This window comes from Protopterus annectens, chromosome 10.part0, assembly GCF_019279795.1.
Source record: "Protopterus annectens isolate FY-2018-M chromosome 10.part0, PAN1.0, whole genome shotgun sequence".
Lineage (NCBI taxonomy): Eukaryota > Metazoa > Chordata > Ceratodontiformes > Protopteridae > Protopterus > Protopterus annectens.
In genome coordinates this window covers 84,628,286-84,648,401 of record NC_056744.1, presented here as the reverse complement: position 1 = coordinate 84,648,401, position 20,116 = coordinate 84,628,286, and the positions used below count along the sequence as shown (strand labels likewise).

General features: G+C 40.4%; 1 pseudogene; it reads right to left on the bottom strand.

Moving 5' to 3' along the window:
• Positions 1–2,556: 2,556 nt before the first annotated feature.
• On the bottom strand, positions 2,557–4,706 carry LOC122814098 (annotated as a pseudogene).
• Between the last annotated feature and the right edge of the window lie 15,410 nt (positions 4,707–20,116).

Here is a 20,116-nt window from a genome sequence, read left to right as displayed (position 1 = left end):
AGAAAAGAAAAAAAGACACTTGATTATTTTAGTATCTTTATTACATACCACAATAACTGAAAATGTTTTATTATACAGCATGCAATTTATATCATGACATGTTTTACAAAAATACTGTTAAGAACAAAAAATATTTTACTTGTCGTTACTTTCCCCTTCACTTTTAGTGTCCTTCTAAACATTAACACAAATGTTAATGCCATGAACTGGGGTATATGCTTTACAGTCCCCCACAAGATTAACAAAGTCAACAGAAGTACAATCTTTCCACCTTTTCTTGCAAAGCTATATTTCACAAATGTAACTGATGTTTTAAAATCTCACATTTATTCACTAATTTCAGTGTTGCTAGTCTTCTTTCTTTTCATCTACATCTCCCAACCTCAGACTCTGGCTCAAATCCGAGATACTCCAGATTATTCTAGTCAACTCCTGTGCTTTTTTGTTTCTTAAACATTTTCCTTTGAAACATTGGAAAAGGTTTCACTGGCAAAGTCTCTCAAAGAGGTTTATTATCAGAAGAATGAGAAGCAGAGTCCCCATCTGTTTGATAGCTCACACTTTGTTGGACAAACTTTTGTATTTTCTCCTTAGCATGCTCTGCATCAAAAATTGACTTTGATCCTCCAAGAAAAAAATAGTCTGAAGACAGTAGCTTGAATCTCACACCTGCCTGATTCCTTGACCACTGGTATAAATTTGCATCTCTTCTGCCTAGTATACAGTGAATAATCGTTTTCTACAAACATTCTACTGCTTCCAATTTGTAATACTTTACCATTCTGCCACAGTTTTGTTAGGGTCAATGTTTCCGCTGGTAGGGTTTTATCTTTACTAAAACATGTCTTGGCTGCTTTCTCAGTGCCAGGTTTGGAGAATACACACAATGTGCCCTTTCAATTATCAAATCATGCTAGGGAATACCAGTCCAGTTGCTTTGTGCTTTCAAAAAATTCATACAGTCTGTTCCTTCCAGTTTATCCAGTACAGCAGAAAATCTCATTTTCCCCCTTGTCTCTGTTCTCTAACTCAACCATTTTTTGAAAGAGTTTTTCTTGGGCAGTTTCATGAGTGGTCATCCTTTTCTTCTTTTCAACCTCTGACTTTTGCAGTTTTTATCAGTTCATCTGAATAGCTGTTCCATTTTCCCAGCCTTTTGTTATTTGGGTTAATATACTCCTTCAATGTTTCATTTATTTAAATCAGCTATGAGCATACGTGATTTATTTTCATATAGATTACTGAAAGCTATGTCTTGCACTAAAACTGAATTTGCTAAAAGTGACAGTGTTCCTGCCCTTGTCTTTCAGTTTCTTTTTTCATACTGGGAGAGCTGAAATTAAGCTGTTGATCAGTGTAAAGACATATTGGAATCCCACAGGCAATGTTCTTTGTGCAAAAATACAGAACTCCATCACAGTTCTAAATCTATACTCTCAAAATACAATTTAGGGTTGTAAATGTGTTCTGTAATAGTATCATGACATACTTACAGTGCTGCTTTGCTATGATCGGTCATATATAGATAGAGATGATGTTCTGTTCGGAAGACAAAGGTAACTCACTGCCTATAAAAATATGTAGTAATTTAAAAGCTGTGAGGCTGAAAGTCATATTAGTAAATAACTTATGTGAAGAGAAGGCTATGGTGGCAGTACTCATCTCATATAGCACTGGGACATCATTTTATGAATAGGCTCTAAGCACATGATTCAGCAAAGTCAGAGGTTATAGTTTCCCCCACCTGGGATGGAGAAAGAAGGAAGCAAAGTCACCAGGGCAGTCACAGAACCCATTGGACATTATAAGCCACAAAGCAGTAGGAGAAGTACGGGGTCAGTTTAGGAAGTTAAAGCATGTATTCTCTCTGTGTGTAGAGTTGTGGCTGTTCCACACTGATGTTGCTTATAGGGTTATATCTTTCTGCAGATCTTGTCCCTACAAGAAAGCATCTTTGTGGGAACCTTCGGGCTACTGCAGTGATGGGAATAATGAGATAATGGAAGAATTTGGAAGTGGCATGAAATATCAAAATACAATGTATGAATAAAGGAATTAAATAGTGAAATAACAGTACCAAACCTCATAGCTTAATTAATGCAAATATTAATGCCACAAAGTGGCACATGTTCATAACACTGCTGTCTTTTGGTCTTGTAAACTAAATACACTTCTAAAAACATAAAACTCCTAATAATATGATAAAGTTCATGAACCATGCTGCAACAATGATATACAATAACCAGCTGATGCATCTATGTGCACTTTCTGACTTATCTGACAATATCACCAGATGATACAGAGTGGTTATGCAAACATCTAGTCTCCATTCAGCCTTGTTTTAACCATAATGTTGTTTACAAATACTTTTTTAGAGTGTAGTGAACAGAAGTGTGGAACTTAATGTATTTGCACAGCCCTTGAAAATACTGCTAACAAACAAATTAAATTAACTTCCCAATCACTGGACATTACCTCCCACATACTTGAACATTTATGTGAGGGAGATGAGAAATTAGAAACTCTGTGGAAGTGCATTGTGCTGCAAAAAAGTTATCAGTGCTCATAAAAAAATGTCAAACCGACATTTTCAGTAAGTGCAGGGGGAATCTGAAGTCTGTACAGAAGCTGCATTTTTTCATTCATTTCTCCATAATACATAGTATCCAAAGGTTCTATGTTAAAACAATGAAAAATATACATATCGAATGCTCGAATGAGCGAAAACGCATATGATCAACATAGATATTGTGAGATCGCAGTACAGTGAAGATCGGAAAATTTGCCCTTTCCTCACTGTAGTGTGATCTCGGATTTGGAATATTTTTTTAAGGGAGGGGCGTGGGGGGTGCAGCCCCCCCACAATAGCGATTTCGATCATAAGCGTTTTTGCTCATCCGAGCATTCGATATGTATACTTTTCATTGTTTTAACATAGACCCATATCCAAACATCCAGCAAAGGCTTTGAAGTCCACAAGGTGTCTCCATTTTCATCTAGCAGTCTAAATGTTCTCAGAGCTAAAACTTGGGTGTGCGTGCCACATGCCCACTCTGCTAACAGATGAAAAAAGGATGCAGAACTGCAGAGAGTCTACCATGTACTGTTCAGCATATGGTCTGCTTGGGTCATGGTGCTGAATTACAGGACTACTTCCACCCCAGTAGCAGTTGATGAAGTGCTCTCTCTTAAACACTTTGTATATTTGCTCTAAATCTTCAGGATCAAAAGAAACATCTGGTGCAACAACTCAATGCACATTTTCTTTTGTAGCATCTTCATGGTTCTGTAACACACATATTCGATGTCTATATTACATCCGTTCAATCTGCTCTAAAGTTAGGTCATCAAAGTTCTCATAAGAGTCTCTTATTAAGTTAGATATATCAGTGCTTTGGCAAGCTTGATGATCTTCATCAACAAAAGCATGCTGATTACCAATCAGGATGGCAAAAGACTTTCTGGGTTCTTAACATAGTCTAGAAACCTGCTAAGAATCTTTAATGTCTGACCATCATCTTTGCTACTACAAAGTTCCACTGCATTAGCATCCAGAACAGCTAAGCCCAATTGGAAGATGGCTTTGATTCCATCGTAGAAGAAACAGTCCACAATGTTCACAGCACTTTCAAATGGCATTATACTAAGGAAGAGGGTCAGAAGCCAGGACAGGGATATGGATGACAAATCAGTAATGTGCTCAATCAGTTAAGGTAGCTGCTCCTTTATAAGTTCTTCAAACACAGACTGGTCCATCTGAGCTCCAATAACTCTCTGATTGAAGTAGTCAGGAAGCATTCATTCACAGATAGCAACAAGGAGCCTAAAGACTTCTTCTTCTTTGGCATAGAGCAGCAAGACAGAAGTCAGAATATTTGTAGACTGGCAATATCCCATTTTAGGGTTTCTGTATGCATATGCTGTTAAGACTCTTCTTAAGACTGCTATGCTAGTTTCACTCAGAAAGACAGGGTGTTCAGGCAGTGACTGATGAAGGACATGTTCAGTTTCCTCTGTTGCCAACCAACACTTGCCCATTGACTCTTCAACAAGATTAGCATAATTATCTGGATTGGAAGCAAAATCAGTCATGACATCTGAAAAGATGAGCCACAGTTCTTCATGAAGACATTCAAGGATTCCCATAACACAAATTTTCTGTTATTTTCTGTTCTAAACATGCAGACTGTTCACCCATATTCAGAAAAGATGTCACACCTCAAGCATTCTTTTATTTGCTCTTTAGAAATACTAGAATTTGTACTTTCAGGTCCTAGTTGATGAAGGACAGCCATCAATGCCTCTTCAATTAGTGAATGTCTGTTCTGCTGTTTTGTTTCATCCTGTGTTTGCGGATCTGTTGTCATCAGGTTTTGAAATGCATCTTCATTACACATTTGCAACTCCAATGGCAGGGGTACCTCAGAGCTGCTCTTTGAGCTAATAGGAACCACGGCTCTGGTAATTTTGATGGATGTGTGCCTTTTTATCAAGTTCTCCACCAAACTGCCGTGGTCCTTGATGACAATGAATTGAAAGACCATCATACTTCTTATGCTAATAATTATGGGACTAAGGAGATCACTGGTATTCTCTACCGTTTCTATGGAGAAAACCTCTCTAAATGGTATGATGGTGTTACAGCCGCCTTCCTCCTTACTCGCAAAACAGATGTAGCTGTCGGAGGTGTACATTTTTCCTGCTGTGTGGCAGCAAATTAATGGTGTCCAGGTTCAATTAAAAGAATTAAGAGTAAGTTGGAAATGAAGCAGAGGCAGGATTTGGGAGATGGAGATGAACAGGAATAAAACTGGTAACTTGGAAATTGACAAAAATGGGATTACAAAGCAATAATTATATTTGTGAAACATGACAGAACAAGAAAATCTGGAAATATTGGACTTTGTTAAACTTGTAGGGGACGCATATGCCCTACTTCATGTCATTAATGTTCAGAAAAGTACTTAAGAGAGGAGAAGAGGAGGGAGAAAGTTAACTGTAAGTAAAACAAAACTTTTTCTTAATGGTACTGTTTTTATAATGCATGATTTTCTTTGTTTGCTATAAAGTAAAGCTTCTCCAGTTATTTTTTAAGTGTAATGGGGATACATATGATATAGCTATAGGGGTCTACTTTTCTTGATCGAAATTTCAAAATCTCGAACAAGAAAAGTAGAAACCCACGTAAGTGAAAATTGCACTACATCGAAAGTGCACTTTCACAAAAGCCAATTCACCGAATCTGAAAAAAAACTACTTTAAACACTATTTTGCAGGGGGGCAAGCCCCCCCTGCACCCCCCCTCCCATGTGGGGGCTATGCCCCCCACACACCCCTACTTAAATATACTAACTCCAAGATCGCACTACAGTGGGGGAAAGGATATATTTCCTTATCCCCACTATAATGCGCTTCGGTGACTCGGCTTTTGTGAAAGTGCACTGTCGATGTAATGCACTTTCGCTTAAGTGGGTTTGATCTTCTGGTTGTCATGAACGTGTGTTTTCGACAAACAGAAGTAGCCCTATATATAGATATATGTATAGATGTAGATATAGTTATATACATACACACACTTACACATATGTATGCCCATGTATATATCTACAAATACAAACACTTCAAGATAGACTGAAACAGACCTCAAGACAGTGAAGCAAGTATTAATGAAACAGGACAGAATCTGTAACTTACAATAAGGGGACAGCTTTACTAGCACACTAGACACTTTCAGTGATTCTGTCTGCTGCCTTTGGCACATGGTTGTATGCTTGTTTATTGGGGTATGCCCTACTGCTGACACTGCACACGCACTTCATAATGCATTCATCTCAATAGGGAGCAAACCATCCTGAGTTCTATGCAATTTCTCCTCCAAATACCTTAATGTCAAATTAATTTCTGTTGAACTTCACAGATTCAACAATTACAAGAAATGTGAGTTAATCTTAACATTCTTGTGAAAACCAGTCAAGGCTGCATGCATATAAGTTCAAAATTACTACCCATGTGCTAGTCTATGGTATTTGCCATAGTTATGTTTATTTTGTTTTGGATTTTACATATTTGTAAACTGTTATATTGTCATTGTTTGATATTGTATTTTTACTTTATTGTTACTTTGCTTATATTTTGTTTGATTTTTGTATCTTTATTTCATTGTTACTTTGCTTATATTTCATAAAATTGTATACGTATCTGGAGCTTTTCTCCTCGGGTCTCCACTGAAAATGGGCCATGGCTCAGTTGGACCAACCCAGTTAACAAATGTCAAATAAATAAATAAAATCTCAGAGAACCTGTGGAAGAGATCAAGACCACCAAGAATAGTATTTTCTAAGATTTAAACTTCAGAGGCACAGAAAGAATAGTTGTGTAAAATCTTACCATAACCATAGATGTCCTTCTAGTCTGATGTTGCAGAATTCGTAACCTTTTGGTTAGCCTCCACCTAGCGATCTGAACGTCCAGCCAGTATACAAAAGCTTTAGTCACTGCAAGGTATGTGGGATGTCTGACATTGGCCATTGGGAACATGAGACATAAATGTGATGTCTGTATGTACCTTCCTCAGAACTGAGTGCCCCAGTCGGACCCCATTCCCAGGATAGATTCACAAGTCCCTAATCATCCAGAAATGCCCACATTTTATTTTGAATAGGGGGTAGGAGGGTGTGATAGAATACTGCAACATGGAAGAGAACAACATTTATGGTTATGGTAAGATTTTACACAACTATTCTATGTCCTTCTATTCTCATGTTGCAGTATTCTTAATTCTTGGATGAGTGCCACAGCTCAAAGGGAAGAAGAAGAGGGTGGTTTGAAACTATTTTCCAAAAATCCATGCAGGAGTGCCCTAGAAAAGCCTGCTCTGGCTCTGGAAATGTGATCCAGTTTGTAATGTTTTGTGAAGGTATGGACAGATGTCCAGGTAGCTGCTTCTGGAATAGAGGCAATGTCCAACCTCTTGAAAAAGGCTCCAGAGGAGGCCATGGCCCAAGTAGAATAGGCTTTAATATTTGAAGTCTATGTGTTTTCCATGGTAGGCATAGCAAAAGGAGATGGCTTTGAAAACCAGTGTAGAAACAGTCTGTTTAGTCACAGCTTTTCCCAGAGCCCTGGGATGAAAGGAGACAAACAGTTGCTCTGATCTTCTAGTAGATTTAGTCCTGTCAGTGTAGAATCTGAGTTGTCTGCAAACATCAAGGAAATGCAAGACTCTCTCACTGTCATTCTGGAGCTGCGAGAAATAAGTGGGAAGGTGGATACATTGCTTCAGGGATTACTCATTGACCACCTTAGGCATAAAGGAAGGGTTAGTCCACAAAGTAACCCTATCCCTGTGGAAGATCAAAAAAGGTGGGGTGACCATGAGGGCCTGGAGCTCTGAGACTCTTCTGGCTGAAGTTAAGGCCACCAAAAGCACAGTTTTCCAAGTGCAGTACTTTAGAGAGGCTGTAGCTGCTGACTCAAATGGAGCAACAGTGAGCTTCCCCAACACATAGTTCAGGTCCCAGGGTGGTGGAACTGGCCCTCATGGGTGGTCTGAGGTCTAGAACTCCTTTTAGAAATAACTTCATTTGAAGTCTAGAAGCAAGTGGTGGTTCTAAAGGCAAAAATGCAGAAATAGCAGCAAGGTGGGCCTTTACAGAGGAATATGCCAAACCTGCCTGCAACAATTCACACAGATAAGACAGTATCAGGGGGACCCCAACTTGAAATGGGTCTAGCTGTCTTTTTAGACACAAAATGGAGAACCTTTTCCACTTGGACATATAGGATCTCCTAGTACTGGGTCTCCTGGCCTCCTGCAGGACATTTAGCATGCCCTCATAATAAAGGTATCTGAAAGAGATCAAAACTCTATAACCCACAGGGTTAGGTTCAGAGATTCCAGGTGGGGATGGATCAAGGATCACTTTTCCTGTGTGAATAGGTCCACTCTGTGAGGTAACTTGTGATGATTGCCCCTGGCTAAACGCAGGAGGAAGAACCAGTGATGTCTTGGCTAAAAGGGGGTCACCATCAAGATTTTTGGTTTGTCCTGCTGAATTTTCATCAGGACTTTCTGTAGGAGTGGGAAGGGGTGAGCATATAGAAAAATCTCCTCCCAAGAGATAGAAAAGGCATCCATTGCCCTTATTAGGGGGCTGAGAGCCCTGGTACAGAACTGTGGAAGCTGCCTGTTCAGACTGGAGGCAAACAGGTCTATTTGTGGTGTACCCCACCTGTGGACTATGTCCAGAAACACATCCCTGTGTAGCATCCATTTGTGGCACTGTGACATGGATCTGCTTAGGGTATCTGCCTGCGTGTTCTGGGCTGAGGGTATATAGATGGCCTACAGAGTTGCTCCATGCTGGAATGCCAGTTCCCAGGCTTGGAGTGCAAGTCTGCATAGCAAGTAAGATCCTGTTCCCCCATGTTTGTTCATATACCAAAGAACAGAAGTGTTCCCCATGAACAGTTTCAGGGGTCCTTGCTTCAGGACATGTTGGAAGGCCCTCAAAGCAAAGATGAAAACCCTCATCTCTCTAATGTTGATGTGCTCCCTCTTGGAGAGGCCTGTTCATGTGCCTTGCACCTTCAAGCTGCCCATAGCAGCTCCCCACCCCAGGTCTGAAACATATGTGTACATTTCCTGTACTGGTGCTAGGGATTTTAAAGGAAGCCTTGGATTCCAAGTGACTTGATCCACCCACCAAAGGATCTCCTTCCGTAAGCATGCCAGAAAGGGAATGGTGTGGTCCAGTGGGTGGGAGTGTTGGGTCTATGTGGACCTCAGAGACCACTGAAGCTTTCTCATGTGGAGTCTTGCCAGCAGCAACATGGGGATTGTGGAAGCCATGTACCCTAAGAGTCTGAGGTATTCTCTTGCTGTCATTGGAGGGATATGTATGACCGACAGCAGGTATTCCTTTAGACTGTCCACCTTGATGGGTGGGAGAAATGCCATAATAATGTCTGTTCTGGTTCTCCACCCCAGGAAGACCTGGTCTTGGGATGGGTTTTAGGCTGGATTTGGAAAAGCTGATTGTGAAGCCCAGAGACTGCAGAAGAGAAATGACTGTCTGGAGATGGATCTGGAGGGTACTGTAGCAGTCTGCCTGGATCAGGATGTCATCCAGCTATGGGAAAATTTGTATCCCTAGAACCCTGCAGTAGGCTATCATTGGAGCTAGGCATTTGATGAATACCCTTAGAGCAGTAGATAGTCCAAAGGGTAAAGCAGAGAACTGAAAATGTGAGGAACCCACAGAGAAGCGTAAGTACTTCCTGTATTTGGGCCTGATGGGGATATGTAGGTAAGCATCTTTGATGTCCACAGTGTCAGAATGTCTAAGGCATTATCAGTGAGCAAAGAGTTTGAAGGGTAAGTATGTGGAAGGTGGGTACTAGAAGAAAGAGGATGAGGTGCGAGAGGTCCGGTATGGGTCTCCATGGGCCATCCTTTCTTGGGACTAGAAAAAGTCTGGAGTAAAAGCCCCTCTTCCCCTTTCTGAGCCTGGAACTGGTTGAATAATTCCTTCAGAGAGAAGGCTGTCCAAGATGGGTTGTAATAGGGGCAGTTGGCCCTTTGGTGGCTAAGGAATGCCCCTGAAAACAGGAGGAATGACCCAGGTCATGCAATAACCTTTTTCCTATGATAGACAGAACCCACTTGTCTGAAGTGATGCTTTCCCAGAAAGGGAGACAGTGAGACAGTCTCTGGGAAAGGGGAATATGGCCTGGAAGAGGAGGCCGACAGTCACAGACCTGTCTTGTCCTGAAAGGGTGGTTTCTAGGTTGGTGTCTGGGCAGGCCAAGAAGGAGTCTGCTGCTTTCTGGAACTCTTTTTGCTGCTAGCCGGAGGTGGAGGAGCAGAGTGTTTTCTAATAAACTGAGTCTTGGTAGGGTAATTCCTGTTGAATTTAGGAATAGGTGATACAAACAAATGTTTAAGGTCCTGAAGTTCTTTTCTTTTTTGCTGCAGGGTTTTGAAAAGTTCTACCACTTGGGTGCCAAACAAGGCTGAATTGTCTAGTGGGGCATCTAAAAGTTTAGCCCTGATATAATCACGAAGGGGTTGCAACCTCAACCAGGAGTACCTACTGAGCACTGAGGCAGAGGCTGGAAATCTGGCCAAAGCCTCTGCAACATCATAACTGCATTTTATTGAATGCCTTGTTACTTGTGAGGACAAGAAGATCAGACTAGAAATTTGGGACTTAGTGGCCAAATCAGGGAGGCCATCCAAAAGCATAGAAGCCTGAGATAAAAGGGCCAGGGAGTACTTGGACATGTATGTCTGGTAGTTGATGGCCCTAAAGGCTAGAGTTGCTGAAGTATACACCTTCTTGCCAGTTCTCTCCATTGTTTTGCTATCCTTATCAATCATAGGGAGGACAGAGGTGGAAGGCAGCAGACTGGAGGGTTTGTCTGCAGAAACAGAAATAGTACCAGGATCTGTGGCAGGACACTTGATGAAAAATTTTGTCCCTTCAGGAACATTATAAAATCGGTCAGGTCTTCTAGGAGCAGGGGACTGGGATTCAGGATTTTTAGAAGCTGCAGAAAAGGCATCAAAAAGGCTGGCAGGACTGGTGGAACTGAAGGTGCAGGAGAGTCCATTTGTAGGAGTTGATAACATCTCTTTTTGACTTCAGTAATTTCTGTGGAGTCCCATTTAAAGAATTTTTTCATCCGAGAGACTGTTTCTCCAAAGGTCAGGTCCTCCCCAGAGAAATCTCCCTCAGCAGAGTCCTCCTCAGAGGATGCAAAGCCAAGGGGGAAAGGCATTTGAGAAGCATAAGACAGAGAAACCTCAGAAGAGGAATCTGAAGACTCTTCGGCTTCCAGTGTGGGAGGTTCAATGGTCTGGGCCTAGGGCTAATAACAGGAGGATTGGCCATGGGAGAAGCAGTAGAGGAAGGCCTAAGAGCCATAAAGGCATTAAATAAGTCTTGAGAGATGCTTGCCAGTCAGGCAGGCTTTCAGTAAGTGAAGAGACATGTTTAGTTTTTTTTTTTCAAGGAAGAGACAGGCCTAGAGGGTGTAGGGCCTAAGGAGGGCCTAGTCTCAGGAGCTACAGAAGCAGAGGAAGGATCTGTCTGGATGTCCATAGTGAGCCTAGGATCCACCTCATCATCGGCATCTGACATCTGCATAACTGCCATGGATGTGCTTTCTGAACTTGTACAGTACCCGCTATACTTGAGTCGGTTGGTTCTGTACATTCCTCCAGGCATACCTCGGCCACAGGGGGATCATTGGGTGGAAGAGGTGCAGTCATAGTTTCAGGCCTTGAAACTTTGGCCTTCTTTTTTGGTGTTTGGTGGTATGACCGGACGGCTGTTCCATCCCAAGAGCCAGATGTTTAAGTCTTTGGTTTTCCAGATAAATGTTAACGGTGTGCAGATGGCTGCAAAGGGTCTTCAGGACAAAGGCTTGACTAATGGCACAGGCCTTATGGTCGTGGTTGGGCCCTAGGCAAAACAGACACAGGTCGTGGGCATCCTTATGAGGGATCTGACGTCCACCCCTACACTTTCCTTTTCTAGATGACATAAACCTTGGCAGGCATGCAGTGACCAAGAAAATAATAAGAAAAAGGCCCCAACGGGGTGCTTAACTTGAATCATAAGATCTGACGGCAGAGACAGCAGGATGAGCTGACATTCGACTGGTGGCAGAGAAGTTCTGAGGAAGGCACATGCAGACGTCACATTTATGGATCTTGTTCCCTACAGCCAATGTCAGACATCCCACATACCTTGCAGTGAATAAAGCTTTTGTATACTGGCCAGATGTTCAGGTCACTAGGTGGCAGCAACCCAAAGGTTAGAATACTGCAACATGAGAATAGAAGGACACCCAGCAGTGCTTCAATGGAAGGCAGGACAAATGTCAGTTATGTCTGTCAATCATGAAGCTTAAGCCCTAGAGAGGAGAATAATTTTTCAGAGGTAGATGAAAATACAGAAACCATTTAAGGAATTGCTTAACCAGTCCCCACTTCCAACCAAGTGTAATCATGAGCAGACAGGCATAAAATGTGCAGCGTAAGTACCGAATAACTGAGACTTATATCAGGTACTTGAGATAAGTCAAGATCACCTTTGCATTAGCAAATGAGGTGGCATAGGACATACATCTGCCCAGGTGGAGAATCTCTTCTATTTAGAAGAATACGTTTAATGAGTAGAAAGCTAACCAGCAGTTTTTATCATAGGTGATCAATAAATTAACCCCAGGGGGGCTTTTTAAGCCTAGCCCTACTGCCCAAGATGAGAATAACATCATGTATCTTGTGTCTGCAAGGTAAACTCCTTAACCATTATGCCATGCCAACACTCAGCTCTGAGGCTCCCACTAGAACATCCTGCAGCAGCAAGTTTCTGAAGGAGGAGGAGGATCTAAACTTTGAGACAGAGCTGTCTGTCACCCAACTGAAGGGGTGTACTTCGCTTAGTTTTCTGTACTACCAGGATCTTGAAAGCATATTCTTCTCAGTGAGCTTGGGGCAGCAAGGACTAGGCTTGGTCTTTATTCCCTGCACTCTGAAATTAGGTATGCAGAGGGAATGCAGAACAGAGGTACAGGAATCTTCCCTAGTGAGGGAAGAAGAATGTGTCTGCCATCAACTCTCCCTTATCTGCAGCACTGAGCAGAAGAGAGAAAGAACCATGTCACTGCATGTGATGACTAGGTCGGGCTCTGGGTGCACCCAACTCCCAGAAGACGACAGGACTGATGAAGCCTCAGCTCTAAGAAAAAAATGGAGGTACACCTCAAGAAATTCCCCTGGGTTGTGAATGGTTAATGCAATGATGTCCTATTGTACAACGCAATGCCAGATCCATATCATCTCACCACAGAGGGCATATCAGCATTTTCCATCCACTTTGCATCACAACTCAGTTGCTTTTAGTAGTACATAAGGGGCCCTAGTCTCATCTTCTGGAGCTGCTAGACTGAGAACATTTGTCTAACTGTTAAGCTGCTTTAGATGGATTACCATTTCCTGGGAGGCTCAGTTCCTTTGATTCATGCAGGAGCTAAGCTGTGATCCCCAACCCAAAGATGAAGTACCTTTTTGGGGGATTTTTGATGGGTTCAGATGGAATAAGGGATGTGTCACAGTGAATTTCGTGGAACTCATACATCATGGTGGAGCCCAATGATAAAGGTCTGTCACTATGAAATTACTTCTTAGCTACTTTCAATTCATTATCCACTGACCACACTGCATCCTCAGGTGTGCAAATGTATCTATGAAGGTTGTGATCACCTTGAGTCTCAGAGCTCCTGAGCTTGGATCTTACATTGTGCCTTCACTTAGGCTGTCAGGGTCATGACACTGGGCTAACTATGGGACAGTAAAGGCTGGCAATGCACAGTGTCCAACGATGCTCTGAGCAAGGAGATCCTCTAACTCTGGATAAAAGAGGGCTTTTTCTAGTTTATGGACAACATGGGGTTACACCCAGGGCAGTACTTAAGCCAGGGACAATAGCAAAGAGTTCCTTGATGGGGTTACTAGACGCCAATCATGTAGTACAGGAACACACAGAAGTTTTAGCTCTGTCTTCTGCACTGCCAACTTTCAGTAGCAACAGCTACTTAAAGGACTTGGATAAGCACTTCTGCTGCAAACTGTTTATTTTACATTGATTTCTTGGTCTTCAGCTATATAATTATTTTGAATTTAATCCAAGTAATAATAATAATTTTGAACTAAACTGAATTTAACTTCAGTCTGTTGGAACTTTAAAAATATTATGACCTCCTTGGTTTCATTAAAGGGCTAAAAGGTAAGCAACAAAATGTCTCATATTCAATAATATTCTGAGACTTCTAGAACTGAATTTTAATGAGTGGTGCTACTACCTAACCAAATGCAGATACACATAACTGGCTCCAGCGGTCAAAAGTTCTACTTTTAAACCTAGTGATCTTAAAACTTTTCTACAAGACTATAAGCTGGTACCAAAATTAAAACCATTAATGTGGTCATGATTACTTTCTGTAGATGCAAAGGTGGCTTTTATGTTTTTGGTCACCTTCAAGTTAAGAGAATGACAGACCTCCAGAATTATGTAAATTTTAATTAAATCAAAGCACCCATCACATGATAAAATGTAAGCATTTCTTTCTGGTTTGTTTAATGGGATAGTCCAACTAAGTTCTGAAGGAGCCCCTTTTCAGTGGAAATCCTGTAACAAAATATCCTCAGCTAAGATGCATATATACAAACACTGACAATGGTCAGACGAGAATCATGATATATAATATGTGAAAATATTAAACAGAATTCATAAAGGTTGCCACAAGGGGTACACTAATCATTTTGAATTCATAGACAGCACCCCACCATGGAACCTTTGCACAAAGGCATGCAGCACCAAAGTGAGCTGCCTCCATGGCAGTGCTAGATGCTAATGAGGATGTCCTAGGGAGAGGCATATGGTAATGAGCCATGTGCTCTCCTCCTACAGTTGCCTCCGAGAAGGCATCAACATACAGAGTGATTCATATGATCATTCAGATGCTTCTTGCAGTAGTGAACATGACAAAATGGCCATGCTCAGCCACCATAGTAGAGATAAGTGCTGGGGAGTTTAGTGGTCAGGTAAGTAAGAAGTGTGTAAGAGAGGCTGTGTGTGTGTGTGTGTGTGTGTGTGTGTGTGTGTGTGTGTGTGTGTGTGTGTGTGTGTGTGTGTGTGTGTGTGTGTGCGCGGTGGCTGCCATACTTCCATTCACCCACTTAGACTAATGAGCAGAGCTTGTGACACTGGGTGAGGGGAAACACAAGCTGCCAGGGATAACTCTTTAAATGAGATCCTGAGTGACACATAAACAGAACGAGGATCTGGTGTGTGATGAGCACTAGCCACCAAGGATCCTCAGTATGGCATGCCTTAAAGGCACATATTCAAAAATAAAGGTGCGGGGAACCACTAGACATCAGAGATAAGAAGTAAGCCTAAAAAGGCACTTAACAGAACTCAAACCCTGTACCCTCTGAGACAAAGGGAAATACTGCCAGCCCAGCTAGCTGGAAATTTTTAAATAATTATATGTCATTTGTAATTATTGATATGATTTATATGGAAGTGTGTGTAAAGTACTGAGCTAAAATGTAACCACAGCATGCCCTATTGGAATAGAACAGGAATGTAACTGCACTATTGTGACTGTTTAGATATACATGTTTAATGGAAATTGGAACACAGGAGGTTAACTTAAAAAAATTCTGAGAAAATAGTTGAAATTAAATTGTTTCATAACCACATAATAAAATGGTGTTATCTATTAGTTTCAGTGCAGTAGTAGACACAATGTCTAGAGCTACAAGTGTCTTGTATTATCCTGAAAGAAAAGTAATTATTAGGTTTAAGATGTAGAAGTGTTTTATGACTTCCAGGATCTGCAAACATCTGAGAAATATGTATTTTTCACAGGGAGATGCTAAAATTCTGTTAGTTTCTGACAAAGGGGGGTTTAGCTTGGGAACTAAAGTCAGGTGACAAAAAGTGATGTCATCCAAGCTAACCCAGCAGTAATATTTTATATTAATTTAAGAACGCTCTCAGAGAGAGACTGTGCATTTTGTATTTTCTTTGACCTAACAACATCGGCTGGAACATCCACTCACCACCTTCTGTACTTGCCTTGCTGCAAGTACGTTTCTAAGGCATAGTAACTCTTTTAGAGTCAGATAGGAATATAGTAAAATATAGCTTTGATGTTTTCTTTATTTATATGACTGTCCTGCAATGTTGTTTTAAATATTTGCTGTGATTCTAAACTCTGATGTAACTGATTACTTACTGAGAATTGTCTTCTTCTTTTATTATTAATTATTAAATATGTTTAAACCTTTTAGTTGTGGTTGGTCTGTTAAGAGATATTTAAGCTCTTAGATACTTGCATATCTATATGTTGACACTGTTCAGGCCACTCCTAAATAGTCTTGCCCTTGGTCAGACTACCATTTGGATTAATAGTAACATTACACAGTAAGATTAAACACCCTTTGTTAAGGGCCTTAAAGTAGCTGATAAGAGTTGACTGGTGGCAGTTGGAACTACATTATAGTCTGGGCAGAAGGGGGCATAGCTAGTAAACCAGTGCCAGCCTTCCCCAGGTGTTTGTGTGTGTTTGCATACAAATCAAATCTCAAAGTTTGTGTGTCAGCTACTTCGGCAGAGACACAAAGCACTAGTTGGTCAGAGAGGGTACTGGAGAACTTGGTTTAGCCACTCAGCTGAGATCTCAACTCTATATCTTTGCCAGTGGGGAGTCTTACTGGGGATCTGGAGAAAGAGGGAGAAACCAGCCCCAAACTGACTGTGATTGCTGCATGCTGTTAAGTGAAATTGCACTTTACTATGTATACTTGTAATCCTCCCAGTGTGTACATTACCCACTGTTGCCAGTGGTGAGGATTGAGGCTCCTTGATTACTGGGCCAGTGCAGGGGTGTCACACCCTCCCACTGAGAATATTAGTTCTCTGTGCCACCACTAGAAACTAGGTTTAGACTTTAACAATAAATGAATGAATGAAAAAGCAAAGTCCAAAGTGAAAGAAAGGGATTTGAGCCATGCACCATCAACACAAGAACCCCCTGCATCAGCCCACAGCACTAACTAGTGCAGCAGAATTTCTTAACATATACTGAGGATCCTGGGCATCATGCAATGTCTGCAACATTTTGTGACATGTGAGGTAGAGGGTCAGGAAATGTTAGGCATATCTCTCAACCTTGTAGGATAACACCTTTTACCCTACTATCCATTTACTGAGGGATATGACGTGTGGAACTTGAATATCAAGCATTAAGAACTGTCTGTAAATATCTGTAAATTACCAAGCAGGGGAAGAAGAAACATTGTGGACATTTTAACAACAGAAACAGGGACAGGTATGGGGCATGTGGTGTGTGTGAGATACACAGACATGCAAATTATCTTATAATGAGGTCTTTCCTCATTGCGGCTAAAGTATCTATGAACTGCAAAGTACTGCATTGCGGGAACATGGCTTTTTAACCATAGCCCTTATGTACCATGTTGGGCTTTTTCATGAATTATCGGGATTAATAATGGTTATTCTGTTACAAACAATAGATAAACTGTATATGTGTGTGTGTGTGTGTGTGTGTGTGTATATATATATATATATATATATATATATATATATATTTATGGATCACTAACACATTGCCAAAATTTTAAAACTCTGAAGACCATATGGCCGAGACCATATGTCCAAAGTTTTGAAATTCCAAAAAAAAAAAAAAAAAAAAAAAAAAAAACAAGAAAATAAAACAAAACAACTTACCTGTATGTTTTTGCAGTGGGGCAAGCCCCCCTGTACCCCCCACACCCCCGTTACTTAAATATACCAACTCCAAGATCGCACTACAGTGAGGAAAATGGCAAATCCCAGGTTCCGTGCTATACGGCAATCCCAATACACAGTTTTCAGAGTAACAAAACTTAGGACATGCGGTCTTGGCCATATGGTCTTCGGAGTTTTGAAACTTTGGCGATGTCATAGCGAACCATATATAGATATATATATATATATATATATATATATATATATATATATATATATATATATATGTGTGTGTGTGTGTCTGTATATTTATTAGAATAAACTACGAGGAGCAGCTTTGGTACTGGAGTATTCCTCTTTGGTGGATTTCCATTTTACTCCATGTGCTGGTGTCCTGGCAGAAAAAAAAACTAACAAGTTAAAAAAAAAAAAAAAAAAAAAAGATATATGGAGCACCAGATATGGACAAATTTGCTTTTAGTCAGCATCTGTTTAGTCAACACAGTTTTTTCGACAGGTGTCTGAGATCACACAATTCCTGGGCCTGAGGAATATACCCTTTCCCCATTATGGTGCAGTTCCAGAGATAATACGTATAATTAGCAGGGGGCATTATATACAATGCAGAAAGTTCCAGGTGGAGACAATAATGCAATTGAAATTGTCATAATAGAAATACTGTAAAGTAGTAAAGCAGTATTGTGATTTGCTTTTATCTAATGTGTGTGTGTGTGTGTGTGTGTGTGTGTATACATATATATATATATATATATATATATATATATATACACATATATGGGTCTACTTTACATGACTGACTTTTCAAAAGACCATATGATCAACTTTTGAAAAGTTGAACATGTAAAGTAAACACAAAAACACAACGAACACTTGCCTAAAAGCTGTTAGCAGGGGGGCTACACCCCCCGTAACTTAAATATACCAACTCCGAGATTGCACTACATACTACTGTATGGAGATAGCGGTTCCGCATGGTCAGCTTTTCAAAAGTCGATCATATGGTCTCAGCCATATATATATATATATATATATATATATATATATATATATATATATAGGTCCCCTTTACATGGTCAACATTTCACAATGTCGACATTCATATGGCCGAGACCATATGATTGACATTTGAAATGTCGACCATGGGGAACCGGCATCTCCATACAGTGCAGAATGGAAAGATTTTCATTTGCGCACGGTAGTGTGATCTCGGAGTTGATATATTAAAGTTACCGGGGGAGTGCAGGGGGTTGCAGGGGGGTGGTGTCCCCACTGCTAGCATCGTTAAAGTTATTTATTTATTTTTGTCTGCTTGTATGTTCGACATTTCAAATGTCGATCATATGGTCTCGGCCATATGGATTTCGACATTGTGAAATGTAGATCATATCAAGTAGACCCATATATATATATATATATATATATATATATATATATATATATATATATATATATACACACACACACACACACACACACACACGCACACACACAGATATAGATATACATAACAGGGGCATACTAAAATAAATTGAAACTTCAGTATGTAACAATCAAAATGCCTACAAAAAATGTAAAGCACACACATGCTCTAAGACATAACCTCAGAGCATGCAAAGCAAAAACATGCTTTTTACAAGCAGATGCCCCCCACACCCTCTAGCGCTTAAATATGCCAACGCTGAGAGTGTATAATATCACAGAAAGGGCATATTTCACAATCCTGAAATTACGTCAGTCTCACACTGAAGGTGACAGCTTTTTTGTCAAACAAATTAATCAGACAAGAAAGCTTTGACTAAAATCAAGTCAGCCAGTGTCAAGGCTCTCACAGAGTATGTTTAGTTCAGGAGGAAAGCATTCCGTTAAACTTATTAAGTGAAGAGATGAAAAATAGAAAAGGAAAATGTGAAGAAAAAAGAGAAGGGAGATGTGCTGAAGCAGGAGGGTTAACAGCTGAAAGCTAAGATACAGTGTTTGTGGTGTGCTGTATTGCTTATTTGCATTCACAAACGACAGAATGACTGCAGTGTTCCCTATTCACTATTTCCATACAGATGCCCAATATGTTGAGATTTTTTTGTTTATTTTGTTTAGATGATGTGGCATTGGAGTGTAATCTAATGCATCTCAGTTCAGCTTTGTAAAGAACTGGCCCTGCCTGCTGAATCTTGCCGTTTTGCCACTGCTACCGAGCACAGTGTGTCTCCATAATAATTTTGTGATATCGAGTACATTTTCATTTTGTGATTTTAGAGGTCTTGTAGGATTGTGTATATATTTATGTAGATTATTTATAACAGTGTATTTAATAGGCTCATGCTCTATGTTGTGGACTGTTTTAACTTGAGAGTAGTACACAGTGTTTTTGGTTCTAGGCAATTTGCTTTCCATAGAGCTGTAGAGTCAGTGATAGATTTTACTTGACAGGTTTGTAGCAAATCCTGAAATTTGGCTGTACATTTGTCAAAGTTTATGAAACTGGGTTTTGATATACTGGTAAATACAGATGTCGCATAAAGCAGACTGGGAAGAAGAAGAGGCAGTCATTAAGGTGCTTTTTTAGATTTATATAGCATACCTAGTTTTTTTATATAACAGTTTATGTCTGTTAAATCGTGAGTGTTCAGTAATAATGCTCAGTAGTTTAGCATAAGGAAGATTTTCAGTCTTGGTATTGTTAAGGGATGTGATCTGGAAATTTCAACAGTTTTGTCATAGTCTGTCAGGTGTGAATGGAACTGGTTTTGTTTTAATTACATTCAGTA